Source organism: Somniosus microcephalus, chromosome 3 (genome assembly GCF_052327205.1).
Source record: "Somniosus microcephalus isolate GS21.2 chromosome 3, FLI_Smic_1.0, whole genome shotgun sequence".
Classification (NCBI taxonomy): domain Eukaryota; kingdom Metazoa; phylum Chordata; class Chondrichthyes; order Squaliformes; family Somniosidae; genus Somniosus; species Somniosus microcephalus.
This window is the reverse complement of record NC_140989.1, coordinates 215,133,227-215,141,970: the sequence shown is the minus strand read 5'-3', so window position 1 is coordinate 215,141,970 and position 8,744 is coordinate 215,133,227.

Genomic DNA, 8,744 nt, shown 5'->3' with positions numbered 1-8,744 from the left:
TTTGTTACAAGCTCCTATTATTTCTTGATTAATACAGGAGACTTTGTTATATCCGGCACTGACGGGACCGAGCTGTTGCCAATCTATCAAAACTGGCGGACATACCAGCGTTAATGTTGAAGCATACGGAGGTTTTCATCTGAAGTCAATGGGAATCAAGGGAATCAAGGGGAAAACTCTCCATTGGTTGGAATCATACCTAGCACAAAGGAAGTTGGCTGTGGTTGTTGGAGGTCATTCATCTCAATCACATGACATCACTGCAGGAGTTCCTCAGGGCAGTGTCCTAGGCCCAACCATCTTCAGCTGTTTCATCAATGACCTTAATCCGTGTCCATATGCAGCAAGACCTGGACAACATTCAGACTTGGGCTGACAAGTGGCAAGTAACATTCGCACCACACAAGTGCCAGGCAATGACCATCTCCAACAAGCGAGACTCTAACCATCTCCCCTTGACATTCAATGGCATTACCATCACTGAATCCCCCACTATCAACATCCTGGGGGTTACCATTGATCAAAAACTGAACTGGACCAGCCATATAAATACTGTGGCTACAAGAGCAGGCCAGAGGCTGGGAATTCTGCGGTGAGTGTCTCACCTCCTGACTCCCCAAAGCCTTTCCACCATCTACAAGGCACAAGTCAGGAGTGTGATGGAATACTCTCCACTTACCTGGATGAGTGCAGCTCCAATAACACTCAAGAAGCTTAACACCATTCAGGATAAAGCAGCCCGCTTGATTGGCACTCCATCCACCACCTTCAACATTCACTCCCTCCACCACCGGCGCACTGTGGCTGCAGCGTGTACCATCTACAAGATGCACTGCAGCAACTCGCCAAAGCTCCTTCAACAGCACCTTCCAAACCCGTGACCTCTACCACTTAGAAGGACAAGGGCAGCAGACCCATGGGAACATCACCACCTACAAGTTCCCCTCCAAGCCACACACCATCCTGACTTGGACCTGTATCGCCGTTCCTTCACTGTCGCTGGGCCAAAATCCTGGAACTCCCTTCCTAACAGCATTGTGGGTGTACCTACACCATATGGACTGCAGCGGTTCAAGAAGGTGGCTCACCACCATCTTCTCAAGGGCAATTAGGGATGGGCACTAAATGCAGGCCTAGCCAGCGACGCCCACATCCCATCAATGAATTTAAAAAAAATCTGACAACAAACACTGTTGCTTAGCAACAGCTTCTACACAGTCGGCCCATACCTTAGAAGCATCTCTGTAGCTTAGCAACAGCTTCAGAGAGACTTTGCAGGGCCTGACTGTTGAAAAAAAAGCCACGAGAAGAAAAAAAAGCCACGAGAAGAAAAAAAACCTAACAAAATGGCTCCTGATTTCTGCCGGTAGATCGAGGTTTCCGGACATACAACCTCCGGATAAACCAAAGTTTCCTGTACTCTGTCCAATGGTATAGCTACTTTTAGGGGGCCTATAAACTACTCCCACCACTGTTCTCTGCCCCTTGTTATTTCTTATCTCCACCCATACTGATTCTACTTCCTGATCTTCTGAGCCAAGATCCTTCTCACTACTGTTCTTACGTCATCCTTAATTATCAGGGCTAACCCCTCACCCCCTCCTGTTCCAGTCTGCCTGTCTTTTCAATAAGTCAAGTACCCTGGAACCATGTCTCTGTACTAGCTATTAGATCATACCCATTTATCACTATTATTATCACTCCGTAATCTTCCAAGATTTGGATAGATTTGATGAACACACTTGTCTTTAAGCTCTCCCCTCATTGCTCTCTCATGCACAAATGCACAGTTTGTACCAATTTGCTGTATTTCGTGCACCCCTCTGGTTTCTGTGTTTTCATGGCACTGGCAACTTTCGTGGTGGCCATGAATTTCTAGGCATTTGCTTTTCCAATGCTTGGATTTAAAGTCCCAAGACACTGTGATGAAATATTCCATTCATCACTCATCAGTATTTCTCTGCCTGTGACTGTGGTTGGTTTCAGTTTCATTTCCATTGTATTGTACTGTGTGTAGGGCTCCGCCCATACCTGGCTCCTATGTAAGCTGGCCCAGCCTGCAGCACATCCAGTACGGCAGACCTCTGGATGGAAGATACATTCTCCTCTGTGTGTTACCTTCTAAGTCAATAAAAGCCTTGTTTTGTTTCGCTAACATCGAGTCTCGGATTTATTGAGGCACATCAGACACATTGCTTGAGGGGGAAGGTAAAAGACTTACATCCAAACGCAATTAAAATGACTTTTTTCTCCTTTGTACAACCATCAAGCCTGGGCATAATTTGTTTGTGAAATTAAAATTGAATAGGTTAAATTGATATGATTTGCTGTTCAGGCACTCGGGTTGGGAAAGTTCTCTGAAGCTTAAGGGGGTAATCAAATTTTATTTTTGAAAAGGTCCATTCTACGTGGTTCTGTCCAAACTGTGTGTTAAGAAAGAAGTCTTTGGGGAGACTGTTGTGTTAAAAGTAACTAACATCCCTCATCTTGCAGACTATATTACTCTCTGGAATTACAATATTATGAGGAAAAGAAGATCCAATAAGAAGTTAAATGGTAATGATCATATTGTATTGAATAATAAGGTTTCTCCAGAGCTCCTGAATGAGATGGAATGTTAATATAATGGGAATTTTTTCTAAAATCATTTTCCTAGTTGATCATCGGTTAATTTCAGGAACCCGAACAAGGGTTAGGAAAACATTTGTGATGCATCCCTGAGTAATATGAGCATGATACCTGAAAAGATTTCAATTCTGTGTCAATGTACATTCCATTGAAAGTCAGGGAAGTGTAGGTGAGAATCATTAATTGATAGGTTTCTCTTGGAGATATTTGTGTCTTTGAACAATGAGGAACATGTATTTGCTAGCCTGGCCACTACCCTAGACATTGGGACCATCCAGGGCAGATGAGAAAAAACCTCTGATCTTTTAATAAGATAACTTAAAAGCCCAGGAATGGCTTGTATCTGATGTCAAGCACCAGTGTGTGTGCAAATGTGACATATTGCACATGAGGCAACTAGCATGCAGAAATGCATGGTGAAGATGCACTGAAGAATGGGTCTCAGACATGCTCAGTTATTTGACAACAGCACAATATTAAATGGTTAATGTGGCTCAGGGGAGGGAGACAACTTTTAATCAAGGCACTGACTCATACTCCATAGTGAAATTACTTTTAATGAAACAATATAGAGTTAAACACACTGTGGCATTTGAATTATAAGTAAAGAGGGACATAAGATTTGGATTTCTAAAATTCAGGTTTGAATTCTTTTGCAGAACCATGAAATTGGAATAACTGAAAGCTTGTGGGAAATGTTACTGAGCAAGAATATCCACAAGATGTACTGTATAATGGAAAGGAGAGCTGGGGAGTCTTTTAAGTCCATGATTGCTTGATATTATGGTACATTGTAGCTTTACCCAGATAACATCTGGGTAATGTCTCCCACAGAGAGAAGAATTGGTGGGAGTGTGAGAACGAGGGTTCACACTACCTGGGTACCTCGCTATTCTTTCTGCGCAGTCTGTGAGACCAGCACACGATGAGTTAAATGCTGAGCATGGGTTGTGAATTGTGTAAGGGGATATTAAGGCAAATGTATCTCCATAGATCAGAGGGTTGACTTGCGTGCCTATCAGGTCGGGGATCAGGTCACTTGTGTTTATGGTAATAAAATGAATGGGAAGTTTATGACGGCCATCAGGTCGCTTGTGTTTATGGAAGTGCATGTTTCTTGGGTTTATGATATTCTGTTAGCATTTCTATGCATCTTTGATGTACCATGATTTATTGGTAGAATGCGTGAAATGTAGTGATCAAAGGTAAAGAATGGTATAAGAACTGTGAGGGAACAATGTTTAGCAGCTCACACTGGAATTGTGGATATAATGTAATGTCTCAGCAGCTTGCTCTCATACTGGAATGGTGTAGTGTGGAAAGGCCTGAGCTCTCAGACTGGAATGGTGTAGTGTGGAAAGGCCTGAGCTCTCAGACTGGAATGGTGTAGTGTGGAAAGGCCTGAGCTCTCAGACTGGAATGGTGTAATGTGGAAAGGCCTGAGCTCTCAGACTGGAATGGTGTAGTGTGGAAAGGCCTGAGCTCTCATACTGGTTTTGTGAAGTAGGAGAAGACCCGTGCGCTCTCACTGGAGTGGTGTAGTGTGATGTCTCACCAGAGCCCATACTGGTTGTGGTTAGTATGATGTTTCAATAAAGTCCGGATCCTGCATTGCCACACTGAGCATGTGCATAATCTGGTGTTTAAAGTAACGAGATGAAAAAGAACAAAAAAACAGTCCAACATCGACCACCTCAAGTTTCTCAGCCACACATCCTCCCTGCTTTCCTCCTTCAGCCTCTGTACTCAGTGAATCTTCATCCTCAGTCATTTCAATCTCCATCTCAACTCTCCTTATCCTTTCTCCTCTGATTTTACTGCCCTCCTGTTGCCCCTTAAACACTCCCACCCATCACGGCTACGCCCTCTACTTTGCCATCTCTCCTGGCCTCACTACTTCCATGGTCTCAATCATGGACAAGGCCACCATCATTGGCCAATTCATTGTATCACCCATAACCCCCTACCACCTTCCAGCCCCATTTCCATCTGCGCCCACCCCTTGGGAAAAAAACTCTCTCTTACAGGAACATTCGGAACAGGAGGAGGCCATTCAGCCCCTCGGTTTTTCTCCACCATTCAATTAGATCACGGCTGGTCTGTACCTCAACTCCATTTACCCACCTTTGCTCCATGTGCCTTCATACCCTTACCTAACAAAAATATCTATCTCAATCTTGAAATCTCCAATTATCCTAAAATCCACAGTCTTTTGTGGGAGAGAGTTCCAGATTTCTACTACCCTATTTGTTAAAAAATGATTTCACTCCTGAATGGCTTGGCAGCTATTCAGACTCATGACTATAACTCTCCACTCACTGACCAATGACACATGTCCCATTATGTAGCACCTCTACAGATACAGGACTGTACAGCCTAGAAATGTTGTTGCGTAGCGCCCGTTGTTCGGGCATTATGGGTGCCGAATTGGGATTAAAATGGCAACCGAGCAGCGAGCGCACACTTCTGGTGCGGGCCGTGCCAGATGCCACCTTGATGAGGGTGGTAGGGCGGCTGTTAGGCACGTGCGCTAGGAGTATGGTAAATAGGCAGATCATGACATCAATCAGTGTGCAATGCCGATTTGTTGCCAGCGCTGCCATTTTCGTCATCATCGTTTGAGCTAACGCCCTCTCTAAACCTTGCACAGCTGAACATGCTTTCAGCAGCAGGACGGCCTCCCACCAGTGATATTTAAAGGGATCATCAACAACTTGCAGGTAACTTGCTTTTTGATTCCACTGGCTCTGTGTAAGTTTGTGGAGCTGTTTGGAGCTTTCTGGAGTTATTTAAAGTTGGTGAGGTGACAGGAAGTGGTGCTGCAAATGCCAAAGGCCTTGCTTCTGAATTCAAGGGTTCTGGTCAGACCACTTGCTCGAAGTCATGGGTGCTCTAGTTGTCAGCCCCCTTGGCCTGCAGCATGACAGGGAGATGGGGCAGAGGCAGTGAAGAGGACAAGCTGCTCGCAGAGGGAGGAGGAGGAGGGGGAGGAGAGCTCTCAGCAGGAGGCCTTACCCACCTAGGATCTCCCGAGAGCAATTCTCTTACCTCAGCCTGAGCCAGGAGCAGTGTGTGAAGCATCTGCGCTTTACGAAGGAGGTACTCACGGAACTCTGCCACCTCTTGCAACCAGACCTGCAGCCTCACACCAGGGCAAGGACAGCACTGCCAGTGGCTGTGAAGGCGACCATGGCCCTGAATTTCCTTGCGTCAGGATCCTTCCAGGCTGGAGCAGGTGACATCTGTAACAGCTCCCAGTTCGTCATCCACTGCTGCATAAGAGAGGTGATAGACGCTCTTTATGCCAGGAGAGGGGACTTCATTGTCTTCTCTCTGACCAGAGCGAAGCAGATAGCGCATGCACGTGGCTTTGCCAGGATAGCGGAGTTCCCCATGGTGCAGGGCGCCATCGATTGCATGCACGTGGCTTTGCGGGCACTGTATATAAATGCTGAGATGTACCGCAACTGCAAAGGTTACCGCTCCCTGTATGTGCAGTTGGTGTGCGACCATCACGATGGCAGTATCCTGGCAGCAGTCATGATGTTTTTATTCTGTGCCAATCCACTGTTCCCTTTGTCTTTGAGTCAGCAAGACAAACCAAAGGGCTCTCTCTTGACCACCTAGCTTATGACTCCGCTCCACAACCCAACCACACGTGGGCAACATGCGTACAACAAGAGCCATGCTGCCACAAGAAACATCATAGAGTAGACCATAGGCGTCCTTAAACAATGCTTCCACTGCCTGGACCGCTCTGGAGGAGCCCTGCAGTACTCACACATAAAAAGATCTAGAGAGGTTAAGAGGTCAGAGAGAGGGGTCCAGAACGAGAATTCTGAAAGCGGGAGAAAGGGTCCGCTGTGAAGGGGGGAAGACACCTGGCCAAAGAAGTGGGCACAGAGACGAAGGCAATGGAAAAAGGGCTTGGCACTGTGCCAAGCTCGAAATTTGTTGAGATGGGGGCGTAAGAGGGTGAAGCTCAGGCCTCTCTCGATCTTTTCATTGCTAACTGCCAGCATGACATCAGCCGTCTCAATTTCTCTGCTCCCCTCACTCACTCCAACCTCTTTGAGCCAGAAAGACAAACCAAAGGGCTCTCCCTTGACCACCTGGCTCATGACTCCGCTCCACAACCCAACCACACGCGGGCAACATGCGTACAACGAGAGTCATGCTGCCACACGCAACATCATAGAGCAGACCATTGGCATCCTTAAACAATGCTTCCACTGCCTGGACCACTCTGGAGGAGCCCTGCAGAACTCACACGTGTGTCCCTATTCATTGTGGTCTGCTGTATCCACCACAACCTGGCCATCATGAGGGCACAGCCCTTGCCATCAGGGATACGGGCACCAGCTCAGGAGCAGGAGGAGGAGGAGGAGGCGGAAGAGGAGGTGGCGAATGAGGAGGAGGCGGAAGAGGAGGAGGAGAAGGAGAAAGAGAAGGTGGAGGAAGAGGCGGGGCGGAAGAAGAAGAGGCGGATGAGGAGGAGGCAGAAGTGGAAGGAAGGAGGCAACCTTGACAACCCCTTTCTGGTCATGACACCAGGATTGAATCATCTGCCTGCGGTACAATTGAATGCCACCCCATGTGGCAGTCATGGTTGAATAGCAAGCTGTGAGATGTGGGTGTGAATCTTGTGTTTTGATTTCTTTTTGGGTTCAATAAAGACTCATTTCTGAAAGAGAATGTTGTTTAATCTAAAGTCTTGTTCAAGAGTTTCTACAGCTTTTTACAGAACACACTATGCTGTGATGCATCTAGAATGAAACTGAAATAAAACTCCCCTGGACTGCTTGTCTCTCACATGACCTCTGCTGGTCAGGCACAAGTAATCAAAAACACAGACAAATATGCTGTAAGGCATAAGTAATCAAACACAGACAAATATCATCACTATTTGCTGATATCATTACATCTTGCAGCGGTGGTAGTGTGTGCAGATGAGATGAAGCTATGGATGTGAGGTATGAGTCATGTTCGGTAGAGATTGTTGGTAGATGAGTGATAGGGGTGTGGTGCATTGAGCAGTGTGTGAGGCTAATGGAGCAGGTGGTGGGATATGGCATTTGAAAATGAATTCACTGAACTTGACCACGCGTGTGAGGCCATTAAACTTCTTCCTGCACTGAGTCCAATTCCTTGGGGCTATACTTCTGGCATTGACCACATTGGCTTTCTGCTCCCACTGCACTATCGTCTGTTGCCTGGAGGGCCTCCTGGCCCCCTGTGGGAAGAGGACCTCTCTCCTGGAGTTGACCTCCTGGGCCAATGCCTCCAGTCCTGCCTTGAAGAACCTTGGCGCCCTTTCTCTGGCCCATTGAAGCATTTCTCAGTCTTCTTTTTCTGACAGCAGCCTTCACAATCACTTCCACCACCTGTTGCAGGCAGAAGGAACCTCCCCTTTAAGAGGTGCAGACTGCCTTTAAGTTGTGCAGGCTAGCTTTAATTGGAGCTAGCCTCGCATGTTTTGGGACCCCTGCTGAGCTTTCAGCCACTCAGCAGCGCATTCAGTGCTCGACTGAACACTACAATCATGCAGAGTAGCAGGCAACACAAATTTTATGTGCTGCCTGCAGTCCTCCAAACAGGCGTGGGTTCCATCGCATCGCATCGCAATCCCCGCGCCCATTTTCGGGGGCTACTGAATTTCTAGGCCTACATCTCTACTCGCTCACTGACCAATGACACATACATTCATAGATTCATAGAATCATAAAGCACGGAAGGAGACCATTCGACCCATCGTGCCTGAGCCGGCTCTTTGAAAGAGCTACCCAATTGGTCCCACTTCCCTGAGTTTTCCCCATAGCCCTGCAAAATATTTCCCTTCTAGTGTTTATCCAATTCAATTTTGAAAGTTACTATTGAATCTTCTTCCACCAACCTTTCAAGCAATGCATTCCAGATCACAACAATTCACTGTGTAAAAAATATTTTCATGTCGCCTCTCGCTCTAGTTCAGTGTTTGGAAGGGAGGTTCCAGAAGGAGATTTTCTCATTCCCATCCCCCATCCCCACTTTTCTATTTGAATTTCGGGTGTTATGAGCTACAGCTCCGTCATCCTGTTCATCAACAACATATTAGTGCCGTACCAGTAACTCGAGTA